The sequence below is a fragment of the Prionailurus viverrinus genome, chromosome E2, assembly GCF_022837055.1.
Source record: "Prionailurus viverrinus isolate Anna chromosome E2, UM_Priviv_1.0, whole genome shotgun sequence".
Classification (NCBI taxonomy): Eukaryota; Metazoa; Chordata; class Mammalia; order Carnivora; family Felidae; genus Prionailurus; species Prionailurus viverrinus.
Window position 1 is genome coordinate 36,127,640 of NC_062575.1, and position 19,669 is coordinate 36,147,308.

Here is a 19,669-nt window from a genome sequence, read left to right on the forward strand (position 1 = left end):
TTTAGAGCCACATAAACAGATGGTTTTAAGAGACCTGATTCCCTCTGTTATTTCCAAATGGTGCCACTAGGGATGTGGAGGCTTGCGCATGGCTCTTACTTAACAGACGTAGGGGGAATTACCCTCCAGGTGGGAGAGTCAGGGATGGAGATGATGTGTCTTAAGGATTAAGGCCCAGACTGGACCCCTGTGTTTTGCCCCCTCAACTCTTGCCATTTTCCCCTTAGAAATGGCATGATTAGCAAGAGGGCCAGAAAGGAGTTCGGGGAGGCAAGCCAAAGAACACAGCAGCCTGGTGCTGAAGCAGCCATGGGTGCTGTGAACACCCTTTTGCTTTGGGCATCTTTGGCTTCACCATCTCCCTTATTGACAGGGACCCTCCAAGCCTGGCACACACGAGGGGCTCCAGAAAGCAGGACCTGTTCCATGCCCTCAGAGTCTTCCCATTTGTGACATATCTTTAAAAAGAAAAAATAACACTGTGTAGGTTTGTCACTGTCTATGGATTTCACCCCCAATTGGGCAAAGACAACCAGATGACATTGGACAGGGATCCCACCAGCAGCCCACCCTCCCTGGGTCTTGGCTTTCTGAAGGGCATGGCTGGTCAGATGAGGGATGGCGGTGAGGGACAGCTACAGTATTGCCCCAGGCAGGACTTAACAAAAGAGAAATGGCAAATATAGGTCCAGGAGTAAGTTTGGGGAACATGAAGAAACAATGGGCTAAGGCCGGGTTTCTTCCCTCTTTCTATTTCTGTAAGCGTTCATTGAATACTTACTGTGTATCAGACCACAGTGCTTGGCCCATCTCATGCCTTCGTTCATCTGAACTTCACAGCAGCCCCGGGAGTCAGGTGACCCTCACCAGTGAAGAACTGCAAGGCTCAGAGGGGTAAAGTAGCCTCCCAAGGTCACACAGCCACCTGGGGCTTGTGTTGCAAAAGCAATGTTCAGACTCTTCAATCCTGCAGGCAAAACAAACATCTGGAGAGGCCAGGTCAGCTGCTAGAGAGGCAGAGGGTGGGCCCCAGCCTGGGGATGGTGGAAGTGTGCCAAGGAGAGAGGCCAAAATAATCAGATGAGAATCGAGGAGAGGGGGCAACTGACCGGGCGTGAGCTCTGCAAAACAGATGATTGCTGCTTTTGGAAGCAACAGCAGTGTTCCCCTTTCATCTGGACCTTTGACCTGGAGGCTGTCCCAGGAAACCTCACTTCTTGTTTACCACGGACCCGGACCTGATGAAGATGAAGCGTCTGCTATCCCCCTGAGGCTTACTGAGTGCTATGGGGGACACAATATCAACAAGTAGGATCTCTGTCCTCAAGCCCACAGGGTAAAGAGAAGAGGGACATGTATCCAGATAGAAATTACCGAGCCATGCCTAACGAGAGTGCGCAAACTGTGTGAGACACAGAAAGGAGGGGAATCAGGGAGGACTTAGAGCAAGTGGTCTTTGAGGTGGACCCAGAAGGTAGGCTGGGCTTGCAATTGTTGGATTGAGAGGAAAAGCTAGCTCAGGCTGAGGAAATAGCCTGAATGCAAAGGTGCTCTGAGTAAAGGGGATGGGAATGGCCAGGACAGGTGAGGCGCCAGATGTGGCTGGAGCATGAGCTGTCAGGGCTGGTGCAGGGAAGATGAGCCTGGAAAGGTCATGCGGTAGGTTAGGAAAGGTCTTGCCTGCACCTCCCACATGCCCATTGCCTACCCTCAAAACACTGCTCTAGGGCAGGGCTCAGCCTCCCCAGGTTTCACTTGTGGAAACCAGGGATTGTGGCAATTCTTATGACTTCATACTTCCTTCCTCCTCCATCATTAGCAGGAGGTCTTCCTCAGAGGGCCCCTCTGTCCCCTTGAGGACAACCTATGCCATCCACAAGGTCTGATGACTAAGCATAAAATTGCCATGTCCCCAAGGGAGAAGCCACTCCATGAAGCATGGTAAAGGGAAAGGGGCACCAGATAGGGAGACAGGATATCTGGATTCCAGTGTGAACTCTGTCACCGACTGTGTGACCTTGGACTCCAGTGTAAACTCTTGTCACCAACTGTGTGGCCTTGGGCTCTAGTCTGAACTCTGTCACCAGCAGTGTGACCTTGGGCAAGTCACTTCCTCCCTCTGGGTCTTGGTTTCCTTATATCTAAAGTGAGTAACTGGACTAAAGATTTAGCAACACTTGGCATCCTTGAGTAGTTACCTGCGGCCCAGGGACACAGAGGGACAGCATGGAAGGGGCATGCATTCATTCTGTGGAATTGTAGGAAATGTCTGAACATAAGAGACTCCATTTGAAGCTCCGTTTTCTTTCCCAACTGATGAACTCTCGAAATGGGCCAGAAGTAGCAATTGTCTTGCAAGGCAGTTGCTCATAAAATTTCAACAGGGCAACTGGCAATCGAACCATAAGGGGACAGTAAAGTTAATTAATGCATACCAGGGACAGTTTCATTTGATAGCACTGGTAAAATAATCAATAAGATTAATCAGAAGTGGCTCAGCCGCTCAACACCAAATTCACAGGGTTTTTTTTGTTGTTGTTTTTCCATTTCTTTATCTGAATCATATAATGACTCCTTCCTTCTCTCTCATAAAATGCCCTATGTGAACCAGACACTTTCCTGGTTATCCTAGAAACTGTGCTCCTCAAACAGCAATTCTGGGATCCCAAATAAAGGCCTTTGTTCCTTTTTAGTTTCTCCTAATTTTCTCGGTTGATAATTTTTAGGTTGTTGTTTTTTGTTTTTGTTTTTGCTTTTGCTTTGTTTTGTTTTTGAGTGTTGACTAGGCAGCATGCCTTACGCCAAGGATGTGGATATAAAGTGCGTAAATTCAGGTCCCTGACATCCAGTGATGGAGAAAAACAAGTGAGATGAAGGGGGCAGAGGTATTGAGAGCAGCAGGCAACTGTCAGCCCTGGAAACTGCTGGGCTCAAAGTTAGACTTGCAAGTGTTCAGGAGAGCATCACGAAAGAAACATAGCTTGTGCAGCCATGTGAAGGATGGGTATGTTCTGCCAGCTGGACAGGACAGCAAGGGCCTACCAAGCAGGAGACAATGTGTGGACAAAAGCAGGAAGGCAGGTGACAGTGTGTGGCATCCAGACAAGCACAGCAGTGAAGAGGGAGCAGAGTGAGGAGGGCCCAGGAGAGAGATGTGGGGCTGGCTGGAGGGCTCAGCAGGGCCTCAGGACCAGGGAAGGAGTGGCATGCTTAGGGCTGCCTGCTGGAACCGTTACTCTGGTCAGTGTCTGGTGGAGGCTGACTGATGCCCAAAGTGGATCCATGTAGATCCCTGAATAGGCCCCCTGCCCTCCCCTGGGGTCCTCACCTCCTCATAAGTGATCAAGCAGCGGTGACTCACCACAGACTGCTTCCTACTTGGGACATCAAAAAGGACAACAGGGCTTCCTCCTTTCTGTGGAAATTACAGAGGGTCTCAATAAGTGACGGGTGAAGGAAACGAGGACACACATTCTCCCAAGCTGCAGCTTGAGCACACACAATGTTAAAACTGTTATCTGAGCCAAAGAGAATGAAAATTCAGGCAGGATGAATTCAGGACTCAAGGCCATCTCCCAGGGCCCACGCCTCTAGGCCAGGCGTGTAGTAAACATCCAATAAATATTTTATTTTGTGTATATGCATTATTCCCACCAATAAGGCTTGGCAGCTTTATGAGGGTAAAACAGTATCTTTGCTATCTTTTATAGTCCCCACAACCTTTGGCTGCCTGCTTTGAAGTTACCCATAAAGGGTTCCAAGCCATCTGAGCTACTTCCTTTTGGGTGACTTTGACAAGCCACTCACCCTCTCTGACTCTGAAGACTAGGCAAGATCATGCCAGACCAGGGCCAATTATTATTGAAAAGATTATCAAGGGTGCATCTGTGAAGTGACTCCCACTCTTAGGCCCTCCATGGAGATTATTGCTGCTGCGATCTTGAATGGATGAGGAAGTAAGATACTTCCTCACTCTGGCCTTTGGTTTCTTCACCTGTAAACAGAGCCACTCAACTAGTTCTGCTTGCTTCTGCTTGGAACATCTCAGTGGCCAAGGCTGTCGTAGACTCTAAGTCTAAGGTTCTCTCTTGACCAGCAAGAGAGCAGATGCAGGATTAAAAGCAAGAGATGGCTAATGTCCAGGAAAAGACAAGAGCCCCAATTAAGGGTCTTTGCTCCATTTTTATGAGGATCAGAAGGCTTACAAACATGGTGCTAGACGTGCACAAAGAAACAATGAAACTGTAAACATTAACTCATGGACGTGAGGGAAAGAGAATCTTGAAGATATTCGGGTTTAGGGGTTTGGGTTAATACAAAACAAAGTCCTGGTGCCAGGCGGATGGGCAGATGGTTGTTAACAGCAGACAGGAAGCGCCGTGTCTGTTTATCTTAGCTAGCCTGGGGGATAGGACAGATAGAGCTCGTAACCTCAGAGTTAATAAGGCACCTTTTCTTTTGCTAATCAGCTCTGCTCTGGGCAGCTTCACCTGCAGCACAGGGGTCTATACCCCTATTTACCTGTTTACCTAATTTGGTCCCTCCTTCCTATGAAAGCAGCTTTCTGCTATAATACTAAATTGGCGGGCGCTTTTGCCCTGAATACCTAATCTTGCTTACCTCATATACATTTGTATTGGGGGCTTTTGCCCGCCCCTCTATTCTGGGGGACTTAGTCCCCCTTCTCTATCCTTATTCGCCTAATCTTGTTTACCCAAACTTGGGTGTGAGCATCCTATGACTTTGTAATTGTTTATACCTTGTTAACCCATTGGTGCAAGCCCAGGGAATTTCTAAGCTTATCCCCACACAGGGCTCTCCGCAAGAGGAATCTGCTCGCTATGAGCCTCCCAAGTAATTCTCTTGCCCTAGGACCTATGGAAATGCTAGAAACATAGTGGACTTCAGTTCTTCAACTCTGAGACCTGGAGCAAGATTTCATGGATCCTTCCATGGAGGGGCCTCAAGGGCAACACAGGAGCCTCTTAATTTCAGTACAAAATGCTTTAAGAGTATGTTTTCTAAGAGGAAGGTCCATATAAAATGCCTTGTTAATTCACAAATCAGTCTACAATTCAAAAGCATCCCTGAGGATTGGACTGAGCTTCCACTACTCAGCACAATGTAGATTTATAGAGCAAAATGTATGAACATTTGTGAATTGATATCATCACCTACCTATGTGTTTTGTCCAGGTTGTGAAGCAAATTAAAGTAACTGTTCAACTTCATGGCAAACACCCAATAATTTTGAGATTACAACATCTTATTGTTTATTGAGTTTTATGCGAATTCCCATACTCCCCCCCCCCCCATACTTCCCTGGAGCATAGACCCTACAAAGGCTGGTGGGTATAAACTGCTTTTTAAAATATAAGGTTGGGAGATGCCTGGGTGGTGCAGTCAGTTGAACAACCAACCCTCGATCTTGATTTGGGTCATGATCTCGTTGTTCATAGGATCGAGCCCATGTCTGGCTCTGCCTTGACAGCGTAGAGCCTGTTTGGGATTCTTTCTCTCCCTCTCTGCCCTCCCCCCCTCACCCCCCGATTGCACTTGTTTTCTTTCTCTTTCTCTCTCAAAATAAATAAGTTAACAGATAAATAAATAAATAAATAAATAAATAAATAAATAAAGTTGGGGTGTCTGGGTGGCTCACTCAGTTAAGTGTCTGACTCATGATTTTGGCACAGGTCATGATCTCACTGTTGTGAGAGTGAGCCTGGAGTCAGGCTCCAAGCTGGATGTGGAACCTGATTAAGATTCTCTCTCTCCCTCTCTCTCTACCCATCTCCTACTCACATCCCCTCTCAAAAAAACAAAAACAAAACAAAACAAAAACAGTAGGCTCAGTAGAAAGAGCATGCAACTCTTGATCGCAGGGTTGTGAGTTCAAACCCCACATTGGGTGGGTATAAAGATTACTAAAAAAAAACAAACTTAAAAAATAAAACACAAAGTAATAAAATTAGTTTTGTTTGGAGCATCTTTGAGACTCTCCTAGAACTCTTAAAAGCTGTTTATGCTTTTTAGAACCTGTGTCAAGATCTGACAGCCAGGACCTTTCTAAAATCAAAAGATCTTCTAGAACTTTAGTGGGTCTGGGTGACTTTAGAATAAAGGGCAAAGAATCGCTCTATCCATGAAACATCAAAATTCTCTACTCAGCTCCACTTCAGCCTTTATGGATTGATTGCATCATACAATTTAGTACTTCTTTATTGAATAGGGTTTTTTTAAGTTTTATATTATTAAGATAATATTTCTCATGTGGTAATAAGTTGAATAGCTCAGAATCACTGATAACAACAGTCTCCATTCCCACTCCTGCCTACATCAGAAGCAATGCCCTTAACTACTAGTGACTTCAGTTTTCAGGTGGTTAACACCACCTTAGGGGACATCTACTGACTCATGCCGTGAAACACATGACTGTCCCTCACTCCCTCTACCTCCCCTCCACTGGGCTTCTCAGTGTTAAACTGTTCCAGTGTTACTTTTATTCTGTCTATTGGTTACCTTGGTACACTTATTTTTAATGGTTGTTTATCTATCTATTTATTTATTTATTTATAGATCACAAGTAGGGGAGGGGCAGAGAGAAAGAGAGAGAATCCCTAGCAGGCTCTGCACTGTCAAAAGAGCCTGACGCAGGGCTTGAGCTCATGAATCATGAGATCATGTCCTGAGCCTAGATCAAGAGTTGGATGTTCAATCGGCCGAGCCACAAAGTCTCCGCAGTTACCTTGGTAAATTTAAATATTCAGGACTTTTTTTATTTATTACTTTTTAAAAAATTACTTCTTAAGATAAAGATATCAGCACTCTTCACCATTTTTTCCATTCTCCTTCTCCTACCTTCCATACTTCTTCTTTTGTCTGGTACACTTAAACAGGAAGAAAAAAACAATCACATGTGAGGTAAGCACACACATTATGAGTACAGTGGGGTGATTTTTCATAAACCAAGTACTGTGTAACCAGAATCCAATCAGTCACCACAAATATTCTTTGTGGTACCAGAAGAGTCTAAAGGTGCCCCAAACAAATCAAGTTTTCATACATGTTTTTATTTATTTTTTTTAATATGAAATTTATTGTCAAATTGGTTTCCATACAACACCCAGTGCTCATCCCAACAGGTGCCCTTCTCAATCCTCATCACCCACTTTCCCCTCCCTCCTACTCCCCATAAACCCTCAGTTTATTCTCAGTTTTTAAGAGTCTCTTACAGTTTCATACATGTTTTTAAAATCAGTTTATATCCATCAGCATATGTAGGAACTAACTATGAGGTATGAGGAATACAGAGGAATTATGAGAACTAGCATAAAATTAGATAAACAATAGGGTTCTATAATTTAAAAAATCACTGGGATTTGCCATGGAATGGAACATGGTTACCCTAAATTCCTTTTGGTTTGCTTCCAGTTTGGACTATAATTTTCCCATACAACCATTTCTCTCCTCTCCCTCTCAGAGTTTCTGACTGGCTTGGGGTTTTTGCCTTGCATGATATGTCTTTATCATATTCTTACATTAAAAAAAATATCTCAACTAAAATCCTCCATTTTTCCAGAAGCCTCTGTCCTGAACCCCTCCATCTTTCTGCTCTGAGCTGAAATGGTTTCCTTTTTGGCAATACTGGGTCTTGCATTCATTGCTTTCCTGAGTTAAAGATACACTGCTTTCTGGGATCCCATTTTCCCCTACTTATTTATTTACACGACCTTAAAAAGTTTTCTATGAGAGGGAGCACATGGGAGTTACATTTTCTGAGACCTTGCCTGTTTGGAAAAAGTTTTTTGTTTCACTCTCTTACTGGATAGATGTTTGGCTGGGTATAGAATTCCAGGTTCAAAATGATCTTTTTCCTCATAACTGTGAAAGTATTTATTATGTCCGGAGCTGCTGCTAAGCAGCAGTCTGAAACCAGAACAATTCCTGTTCCATTCCAGCTGACTAGCTTTGACTCTTTGGAAACTTTTGGGACTTTCTATTCCCTTCATATTGTTGCATTTCACTAGGATATATTTTTCATTCACTGTGGGCTCTTTCAATCAAAATTTGGGTACTTATTCAACTTTTGGAAATTCCCTTCCTTTATTATTTCTTTCTCTCCATTTTTCCCTTGTTTTCTTCTTTCTATTTAGTTCTCTTTCTCTCTCGCTCGCTCTCATAGTTTGACTCTTTATCAAAGTTTACTTTTTATCCTTCAATAATTCATCTCATTTTGGCAGTAATTTCTCAATCCTTAAAAGCATCCTTATTCTCCAATTGCTCTTTCTTCTTGACATCCTCTTCTTGTTTTATTGATGTAATATTGTTTTGAATCTCTCTGAGAGTATGCATTAGATGGTTTTAAAAATAGGGTTTCTTTCTAATCTTTGAGTTGTCTTTTTTTGTTGGTTTTCTTGGGTTTTTAATCTTTGGCTATTCCCACTCATGCTGCTGCTTGCCTCAGAAGCCTAATAACCCATGACTTTCCCTTCGTATTTAAGAAAGAAAGGTCAGCAGTGGTGGATTCTGCTGTTGGTGGGAGTGATGGGCTATATCCTCTCCAGAGAGAACCTCTTTAGGAGGTAGTTGGGTGTATTAGTTTCCTAGGGCCACCATAACAAAATGCCGCAGACTGGGTGGCTTAAACAACAAATTTCTTTTCTCATAGTTCCAGAGGCTGGAAGTCTGAGATCAAGGTGTCAGCAGGATTGGTTTCTCCGGAGGTCTCTCTCCCAAACTTGCAGATGACCATCTTCTCAGTGATTTCACATAGCCTTTTCTCCATGTGTACGTACTCCTGGTATCTCTTCTTCCTCTTCCAAGGACACCCCTCAGTCCTAATGGGACAGGGCCCCACTCCTAGGAATTCACTTAACTCTAATTACCCCTTAAAGGCCCTATCTCCAAAGATAGTCATATTAGAGGTTAGGGCTCCAACATATGAACTGAGGTGGGGGAGGCACAATTCAGTCCATAAATGTTGGGCATATATGCTGCTGCAGACTGTCAGATTTTGCTTCAGGGCTAACAGGAAGAAAATCAGCTCTCAGGCAGTTGGGCCCCAAATGTTGAATGAGCAGGTATTTCCTCTGAGACACTGCTGTGTCAGTTAGGAATGTTTTCAGTAATGCTTTTAAAAACACTCAATTAGCAAGGGTTTTATTTTTCCAGGTAAGAAATCTGGAGATAGTCAAGTGCTGCTGCAACAGCTGAGCAAAATCTTTGAGAATCCAGGCTCTTTCATCTTTGTTCTTTGCTATTTCAGCATTTTGGCTTTTTGTCATCATGATTGCAAGATGGTCCACAGCTCCTGGTGTCCCATATGCACTCAGGACAGGAAGAGTGGGGAGGGGCTGGCACCACCAGGGCTATCCAAGTTATTAGGGAAGCAGAGCATGGCAGAAGCTCTCTAACAGTGTTTCCCTTTGCCCAGATCTGGGCCACAAGCCACAGCTACAAGGGAGGGGGGCCCTGGGAAATAGAGTGTCTGACAATGGAAACAGAAGCAATCATATATCTGTGCTGAGGATGGGCACACAGGCAGCCCCAAACAGAATTGGGGTTTGATGAGGAAGGAAGAAGGGGGAGAATATTTTTGGGGTAGATAATGAGTTGTGTCTACCATGGACATCCACACCTATACCAGAAGTGCACACACTCCTCTGAGAATCATACACCTTCCTGCAACACCTGCTCAAGCAGAGTTGAGAGGCTTTCCTCTCTGCTCCTGTGGCCCCTGTTGTTGGCATTAATTCACTGGTCTGGAAACTGGTTAGTCACTGTTTTCCCTCAGGACTGTGAGCACCATGCAGGAGGAATTGCATCTGGTCATCTTGGGATTTCCTAGAGCCTGCAAAAAGCCTGATCCAGAATACGGCCTTTGATACATATTGATGAAGGAAAGGAGGGAGGGAGAGAAGAAGGAGAACGGGAAAAGGGAAGAGGAAGCAAGGCAGAAACCAGTAGCCTTTGTATTCTTCTTCTGGCTCCTGATGACAATGTCTATAGATTTGGGGTTCTAGAGATTTTAGTAGAAGATGATCTAAATTGAACTTCATAGAATCTCAGATATGCAAAGAACACATGGCTTCTTTGGGTTTTCAGTGTCTGATGAACCCATATCCTACCGAAGAGTAAGAGTTGTGTCCAGGCTAGTCTAGCAAATGAGTTGAGAGCAGTAATTTCACACCTTTGAGGCCCATGTCCCTTCTCCTCCCCAAGATGTGCCTTGGTATAGAGGACCACTGAGTCCTGAAGATGGAAGAAGAGTCACCTGTGGGTGCTCACTGGTCTATAAGGCTGGGTATCTCCTTTCCCCGCCCTCAGGACTAGCAGCCCTTGAAGTATGACTGTGCACCTGGCCTCCACTACTAATACCCATGGTTTTGGCCATGGCGGCCTCTTCATCAGACACAGACCTCTGAGGGTTCACAGCTTTTCTCAGGCTCTCTGCGTCCCTCAATGGGACATAGGTTCCTGAATGCCACACCTTGGAGAGCCAAGGTATTCTGCCATAAGCTAATAGTTGTGGTTGCCTTTGACACCACAGCCTCGCCATCTCGCCAATGTCATGTTTAAAATGGTGCCAGAGGATAGGGTTCTCCTCAGGGCTGGAAGGCATCCCTAGACTATGTTCCAGGAAGGAGATCATGACCTGTGTTCTAAGGGTCCCCCATCCCCAACTGGATGAGCCTAAAACTCTTACCTCCTCACTTAAGGGACTTAAAATAGTTTAACTCCAATTGCAGACATGGTTTCTGCAGGGAGAGAAGCCATCCCACAAATATGGGAACATAAATATTATTTTTAAACATCACGCTGATACAAAACTGATCCACATAAATTTGCAGAGGAGAAATATTTAATATAAATATATAGGGATCTCACGTGGACCCCAAGGCAAGGAGTGAAGCAGAAATGGCAGGATATGACTGTTTCACCATCCCTTACAGTAATTAACACATTTCTCAGTGTCAAATACAGATGCTCAAGAGAGAAACTGACCGCCCAACTTAAGTCCTGACCAGGTACATACATGGCTTCTAGGGGACTACCTATATGACAGAGGGCACTGTGGGGGAATAGTTTTTCTAGAAGGAGAAATTGTTTATGGGTGTGGCAGACACCTCTCAAATTGACTACTGTGATGGAGACCCAAATAACTGATGAAAAGGAACTTAGAGTTGTTCTCAGAGCAACACCTCATTAAGTAACAGAATTGTCTAAAAAAAGATGTGTTTGTAGCCAATATTCAGTACAAATATGTGCTTTCCAAATATTTTCTTCATAGTAAGATAAATTGACCTGCCATCTCTTCCATGTTAATTCTTTTGTGAGACATTTATATGTTCTGCCTGTCTTGCACACGAGTCATAAGGTGATAGTGATTCTTAAGTATGACACTAAAAACACAAGGAATGACACAAATAAATTGAGCTTCATTAAAAATATAAATCTTTGTACATCAAATGACATTATCAAGAAAGGGAAAACACAACCTAAAGAATGGAAGAAAATATTTGCAAATTATATATCTGATAAGGGTTTAATATCCACAACATGTAAAAACACAACAAACCCTCCAGAAACTTAACAACAAAGAGACAAACAACCCAATTCAAAAAGTGAGCAAAGGACTTGAACAGATATTTCTCCAAAGAAGATATACAAATGGCCAAAAAAAGCACATGAAAGGATGCTCAACATCATTAATTATTAGGAAAATGCAAATCAAAACCACTATGAGTTACCACTTCACACCTACCAGAATGGCTATAATTAAAAAACAAAAGCTGAAAATAAGTATTGGTGAGAATATGGAGAAATTAGAGCCCTTGTGCATTGTTGGTGGGAAAGTAAAATGGTGCAGTCACTGTGGAAAACAGTTTAATATTGCCTCAAAAAGTTAAACTGAATCACCATATGACCCAGAAATTCTAGTCTTATGTAGGTACTCAAAAAAAAGAAAAGAAAAATGGAAAGAGGGACTCAAAAAGATACTTATACCCAATGTTCATTACAGCCTTATTCGCAATAGTCAAAAGGTGGAAATAACCCAAGTGTCCATAAACAGATAAATGGATACATAAAAGTGGCATATCCATACAGTGGGATATTATTTAGCCATCAAAAGGATTGTGTCCAAAATTCTCACACCTGCTTCATCATGGGTGAACCTTGAAAACATGCTAAGTGAAACAAGGCAGATGCAAAAGGACAAATATTATATGATTCCACTCACATGAAATATCTAGAATAGGCAAATTCATAGGGACAGAAAGTACATTAGAAGTTTTGAGTATGTGGAGCACCTGGGTGGCTCAGTTGGTTAAGCATCCAACTTCAGCTCAGATCATGATATCATGGTTTGTGGGTTTGAGCCCCATGTCAGGATCTGTGCTGACAGCTTAGAGCCTGGAACCTGCTTCAGATTGTGTCTCCCTCTCCTGCTCACTCTCTCTCTCTCTCTCTCTCTCTCTCTCTCTCTCTGTCTCAAAAATAAATAAAAATTTAAGAATTCTTTTAAAAAAAACGAAGTCATGAGGATGAGGAGAATGGTTTTTTTCCTCAGTGTTTACAGAGTTTCTGTTTGTGGTAATGCAGAAGTTTTTGGAAACAGATAGTGGTGATGGCTGCACAATGTTGTGAATGGAACTAATGCCACTTAAAAGTGGTTAAAATGACATCTTTTATCTTGTATATTTTTCACCATACACACAAGAAAAGTCATGAGGATGATGGATGAGAATTCTCAGCACTATTTTGTGCAGAACTTCCTTGAACCCCTAAACATGGGAGCCAGGTCTGCTGGCATGACTGTACCATTAACTCTGTTTGCTTCCTTTGTGAGAAAAAAAGAAGAAAAAAATGTAAGGAGAAGGAAGAAGGGACATTGATATCTGTACCCTCTCTCATCTTAATTGGAATGGGGAAATATCATACTGTAATTACCATGACATATCATTGAAAGATATGGCGAGTGGGGTTAGTGCATGGCAGTGTTCTCCTTTAAGACATGTGGATGCTATTTTTTGTTTATTTCTGGTTGAAAATGAGAGCTGCACCCAGGTATATCAGCTAATGTGTATGTCCACATCTAAGGACATATACATTATGTTTGGGTGGTTGAATTCCCTGGATGGAAGGAAACTCACCATATGACAACTAGAGTTGATAGACAATGAGATTAATGTCTGCTGAATGTTGAAGATATCATTACTATGTTCTTATAAAATGATTAAGTTTGACCCAGAAATTCCAATCCTAGTTATGTACCAAAGAGAAATGAAAATGTACATCTGTACAAAAACTTATATACATTCATAGCAGCATTATTCATAGTAACCAGAAAGTGGAAACAACCAAATATCCATCAACTAATGAATGGGTAAATAAAATGTGGCATAGACACACTATGGAATCTTGCTCAACAATAAAAAGGAATGAGGTACTGATACATGCTACACTTTTTATGAACCAAAACACTATGCTAGTGAATGAAGTCAAACACAAAATAGCATATATTGTAGGATTCCATTCATGTGAAATGTCCAGAACAGGCATATCCAGAGAGACAAAAAATAAATTCATGGTTGCCTGGAGTTAGACGGATTGGGGGGAGTAAGGCAGTGACTACTACTGGGTATGGAGTTTCTTTTGGTGATAATAAAATTGTTTTGACAAATGGATTACAAAGATCATTACACAATTCTGTGAGTAGACTGAAAACCATTGAACTATACTCTTGAAATAGGTGAGTTATATGGTATGTGAATAATATCTCAACAAGACTGTTAAACAAACACAGACAAACAGAAGTGATCTTGGCTGACTGGCCATGAGGACTAAGGGAAAGGAAGAGGTCCAAGGGTATTTCTGAGTCTATTCAACTTCACATATAATTCCCTATGGGTTATACAGTGTCCTAGTTTTTAAAAAGTTGTTATTAGCATATCATTCCTAAGATGAAAACATATGCATTGAATTAAACAGAACCAAAAACCTAAATTACAAAAACTGCATGTAGTTTAAAACCAATGATTAGAGCTTTATTGAGATACAATTCACATGCTGTACATTTCACCCATTTAGAGAGGTGCAACCATCACCACAATCCATTTTAGAATATCTTATTTACCTCCCAAAAGAAACCCTATACTCTTTGGCAATCACGCCTCAGTCCCCTTACCTTCCCCCAGCCCTAGGTCAGCACCAATCTTTCGGTCTGTGTATATTTGCCTAGTCTGAACATTTTGCATTCAGTGGAATCATATAATACCTGGTCTTGTGTGATTGGCTTCTTTGCTTAGCATGATGTTTTCAAGGTTCATCATGTGTGTATAGTAATTTGTTTCTTTGTATTGATGAATAATACCCCACTGTACAGATATACCACATTTTATTTATCCATGTATCAGTTGATGGACATCTGGGTTGTTTTCACTTTTGGGCTAGGATGAATAAGGCTGCTCTGAACATTAGTGTACAAGTGTACAAGTTTATTTATTTATTGTATATATGTAGGACTGGAATTCCTGGTCATAGGTACTCCCCTTTTGAGGCACTACTAGACTGTTTTCCAAAGTGGCTATACCATTTCACACCCCTACCAGCAGTGTGGGAGGGCTCCAATTTCTCTACATCCTGGCCAACACTTGTTATTTTCTTTTTAAGATTTTATTTTTACAGAGTCTCTACACCCAATGTGGGGCTTAAACTCATAACCCCAAGATCAAGAGTCACCTGCTCTACCAACTGAGCCAGTGAGGCACCCCTGTCAACACTTATTATCTCTCTTTTTTTTTGTGAAAGCCATCCAGTGGGTTCGAAGTGGTATCTCACGATGGTTTTGATGTATGTTTCCCTGATGGATAACAATGCTGAGCATCTTTTTGTGTGTTCAGTTGAGATTTGAATTCTCTCTTTTGATTCCTGTGCCCTTCCTTGGCTTGTTTAGACACTTGTCATCTCTTCCCTGCCTGGTTTGCATGCCTCCTAACTGGTCTTTCCATCTTGCATTCCACTCCTTAAAATGCAGTCATAGACCCTATCACTTTTTCTTTTAATTTTTTTAAGTTTTATTTATTTTTGAGAGAGATACAGAGACAGAGACAGAATGTGAGTGGGGGAGAAACAGAGAGAGAGACACACACAGAATCCGAAGCAAACTCCAGGCTCCCAGCTGTCAGCACAGAGCCCGATGAGGGGCTCGAACCCACAAACCGTGAGATCATGACCTGAGCTGAAGTCAGACACTTAACCGGCTGAGCCACCCAGGCGCCCGGACCCTATCACTTTCTGCCTAAAATCATGAATGACTCCCGATTGTCCACAGAACAGAACCCACACTGCTGAGTGTGGCATTCAAGGCCCTCCACACTATTTCCAACCTATCTTTCTATGTCCCATCCCTCTCTGTTTCCTCCTGGGAAACTGTGCTATGCCTTTGGCCATGCTGTTCCCTGTGCTTGTCATCCCTTTCCTGAAATGTCCACCTGGTCAGCACCTACTTGCTTACTTACCCTTTAAAACTTGGCTCAAATATCAACTTCTGCATGGATCCTGACAGGACCCGCAGGTCGCTGCACAACTCAAAGGGATGCCGTTCTCATTGTAATCTATGTCAGGGGTCAGCCAAGTAGAGCCCTGGGGTCAAATCCAGCCCCCCACCTGTTTTTGTATAGTGCATGAACTAAGAATGATGTTTGATGCTTTTTAGTGGTTGAAAATAATTGAAAAGTAGAATATTTCATGACTTGATTTCAGTGCTCATAAATAAAGTTTGACTAGAATGCAGCCATGCTTATTTGTTTACATATTGTCTATTGCTGCATTTGTGCTACAACAGCAGAGTTGAGTAATTGCATCAGAGACTGTGTGGCCCACAAAGTATAAAATATTTACTATCCGGCCCTTTACAGAAAAAGTTTGCCAAACCCTAGTCTGTGTGAATGGCACCCCAGAGTTAGGCAGTGTGCAACCTGTGTGGATGTGCTCCAATAGCCCTGCGCCCAGGCTTCCCTGCAACTGTCTTTATACCTCCACCCTAATATTTATCACATGGCGTAATACTTTGTTTTCTTCCTCTGTAGACGCTGTGCTCCAAAAACTGAGTCTGGCTCTCTGAGTCTTTCACCTTTGTATCCCCTGAGTGTAGCCAGGGTCTGGCACAGAGAAGGACCTCCATCAGTGTCTGTGCCACTGCATTGTATTAAAGCTTTCCCAGACACTGAAGGTGAACTAATAAAACACTGAATGGTTCAGGATTAATGTAACTCATAAAAATAATAGCAGCGAGGCGCCTGGGTGGCTCAGGTCGGTTCAGCATCAGACTTTGGCTCAGGTCATGATCTCACGGTTCGTGGGTTGGAGCACGGCATTGGGCTCTGTGCTGACAGCTTGGAGCCTGGAGCCTGCTTCATATTCTGTGTTTCCCTCTCTCTCTGCCCCTCCCCCTTCGCACTCTCTCTCTGTCTCTCAAAAAAGAATAAATGTTAAAAAATAATAAAAATTTTTTAAAATCATAGTAGCATGCTGGCAAAACTCTAGCTGCATTGTTTCTGACTTTTAAAAACATTCGCACACCAGCATACTGTGTGAGTCGAGCCTCTTGTCTCCTGGAGAAGCACTGCCTGGTGTATTTCATTGAATCAAAATACATTTCATTGAATAGAATATATGGTCAGTGTTGGTGCTGGGGTGTTGGAGAGGCTACAGCACCCCTATCCGGCTGGAGATAGCCCAGACCGCACAGAGTTGAGAGTCAAGCCACTGGAACATGGTTCCAACTAGGGTAGGTTAAGGTTGGGAGGTTTGCCTGGCGAAATCACAGAGATCTGGGTGAAGAGGAGACCTGGGCGGTAGAGTAAGAACCCTAAGTTGCTACACTCACAAACTATTTGTGGAATGCAGGGGAAAGGCGCCAGCCCATGCTTTTGTGCTGTGTACCTTGGAGAGATGGCCTCTGGCCTCCCTTGTCTCATTCGGTCCCTGAGAAAACCGATTTCTGAGGGCACAGCCCCAGAGAGGAGAGGCTGCTTGTTCATCATCGCGCTTGCATCTGGCCGGCCCAGGCCTCAGCACCGCCCAGCCTGGGGCCTCTCTGTCTCCTGTAGGCTCCAGGAAATCACCAAGTCCCTGCTTTCAGTGAGTGCCTTCCACAGGCCTTCCTTTGTTACTCTCAGTTTCTCTTTAGCTGCTTGAAGAGTCCTACCCTCCCAACATGAATTAGAAGGCCTTTCGAGAACTGTCCTGTGTCTCCACCATCCACGTCCTCCTTCAGTCTCTGCTCCCATCCCTCACCACATGTCTGCAGCCAGCCCAACAGAACTGTAAAATAATAGCTAAGATTTACCATGTGCTTACCATGTACACTGTCTCATTTATATCCCATGAACTGGGTGCAGTCATCAGTCCCATTTTATAGATGAAGGAATTGAGCACAGAGAGGTTAAATAACTTGCCTAGGGTCACACAGCCTGTAGGAAGTAGAGTTGGGATTAGAACTCAATGTAACTTGAGAAATCTTAAGGGCCTAACCAGTATGTTTGTCATCTCTTGCAGATGCCGTTTCTGTTCAAGTGTTTCAGTGGGCTATCCTTTGTCTGCCTCCCTATCTTTACACTTGCATTTCCCTTTTCCTAATGTGCCCTCCACCTTGCCTAACTCTACTCACTCTTCAGATCTCAGCTAAAATACCACCTCCTCTGGGAAGCCTTCCCTGATTCTCTGGTTGGTTTGCTGTCCAGCTGGTTGGTGCTATCCCATAGCACTCTCTGATCTCCTCCATGTCCTTAACGGACATAGCTGTTTATAGGCCTGCCTCCCCCACCCAAACTGTAGGCTCTATGAAGCCAGGGAGCATGTTTGTTGTGTGAACAGTGACCCAAACTAGGCACTTCATATGTATTTGTTGGATGAACAAATTTAGCAGTGAACTTCTCAGCAAAACCTTTACTGTGGGTCAGCCTGAAGGTGAAACTCAAATCACATTTTCAGGCTACTTGTACGATCTACATGTTGGGGGGGGTGGGGAGTGGCGGGAGGAGGGAGGAGAAAGAAAGAGACAGAGAACTGGAGTCAGCCTATTGCTGGCGGCATTCACAGACCTGCTTTCGTTCACCTCCATAAATCACCAAGAATTAGTTGTATTAAATGTATATGTTTTTAGCCCTGATCAAAACCACTGGCCCTCACCTTCAACAATGCAGCCATTCCAAGAGTCGTTCCATCCAGGCCAGAGCCAATAAGCAGCCCAGGGACGCACTGGCGGTCACGCCACCTTGCAGCAGGTGGAGCAAGGGCTTTTGACTCAACTTCAGGTGAGGAGTGAGGTAAGGACAGTGGGGCCACATGGCATCATTTGTGTAAAAAGGAGGGGCCTCCACATGGCTTGGTTCCCAGAAACAAACATGCCCTGGGAGACTGCAGGACAGGAGTGAAAGTATTCCTTTTTCCTTTGACATGGGAAAAAAAAATCCCTTTGAAATGTTGGAATTTCACTTAGTTTTTTACTATGGGCATGTGTTGTCTGTTTAAAAATAACCAGAATGTTGATTTTTACAATAAAAGTATGTAGTCATAATACTTGCAAAGTTCCTAACTCAGGGATCCTGCCCTCGGAGACTGCGAGGAGGCGGCCCTGGCTGCTGGCCCTGAGCACATTCAGCAGGTTTGGCTAACTGGGCAGCTCAGCCTCACAGCCTCCCCACTCCTGACACTGCAGTTCCTGCACCTTCTTAGAATGGCAGACTCTCTCAACTTTCTCCCCAGTGACTCACAGAGGGTGTTTCCCAGGCCCTGGTTGTCTGCTGGCAACCCCAGGCATTTTAGGGAAGGATACACCACGTTCAGGTCCCAGGTCTGGCCAGTTTAGACCACCTTGGTAAGAGCCCAAATGGAAACATGGGGATTAGGAGGGACTCTTGCTTTCTAGAGCTTCTTCTTTTTTTCCTTTCTTTTTTATTGTTTTTAAAACTTTCTGTATTATTTGAATGTGTGCAATGTGTACGTGTTAACTTTTGCAAAGAGAAACATTTGAAGGCATAAACAGTGTGTGGTGAACTCGTGGTTGCAACCAGTCCCCGATGCAACCAGTCTGCTGAGGACCAATCCTGTGTCCTGTGGGAGAGGCCCTGGCCCTAAAGATGAGTAGGGAGCTGCCTGCATCCAGAGGGCTTGCTTTTGATTCAGAAGCACAGCCAGGTTAGAACCAGTGCCTTAGGCAAGAGGGACCACTGACCACGGTGAGTTTTAAGTGAGGCAGGAGAGTACCGTTTGTGGTCTGCTCGTGGTAAGCTTCTTTAAATTTCTTATAAGCATTCCAGACTTTGATTTTTCCCATTCCATGATGAGTGCCACCTCCCACCCTCCCTGTCTTTACCATCCCAATAAATAAATGAATTCACCGGATGCTCAAGCAGGACACATAGGTGTATTTATCATTTTCTCTCCCCTCCCAATGACTAGTCCTTTGGATTTCCTCTCCAGAAAGTATTTCCAGTTCAGCCTCTGCTCTCTACACTCAAGCCCAGACCACTCCCCTCTCCCATCACTGCTACAGCCTCTCACTGGTCCCCTGACTCCACTCTTGCCCCTCTGCCCCTCTCCATCCCTCTCAAACTTAGCTGCCAGAGTGCTCTCCCTCAGATCCAGTTAGTTACTCACTTGTC

The 19,669-nt window shown here is 43.7% G+C and overlaps 1 long non-coding RNA gene across 1 annotated transcript; it reads right to left on the reverse strand.

The window, feature by feature from the left end:
* Positions 1 to 905: 905 nt before the first annotated feature.
* Positions 906 to 17,414, reverse strand: LOC125153306 (uncharacterized). Its single transcript, XR_007147455.1, has 3 exons — positions 17,364 to 17,414; positions 3,362 to 3,415; positions 906 to 967 (listed from the first exon to the last, which is right to left on the reverse strand). It is a non-coding gene; the product is annotated as an uncharacterized LOC125153306 (long non-coding RNA).
* Between the last annotated feature and the right edge of the window lie 2,255 nt (positions 17,415 to 19,669).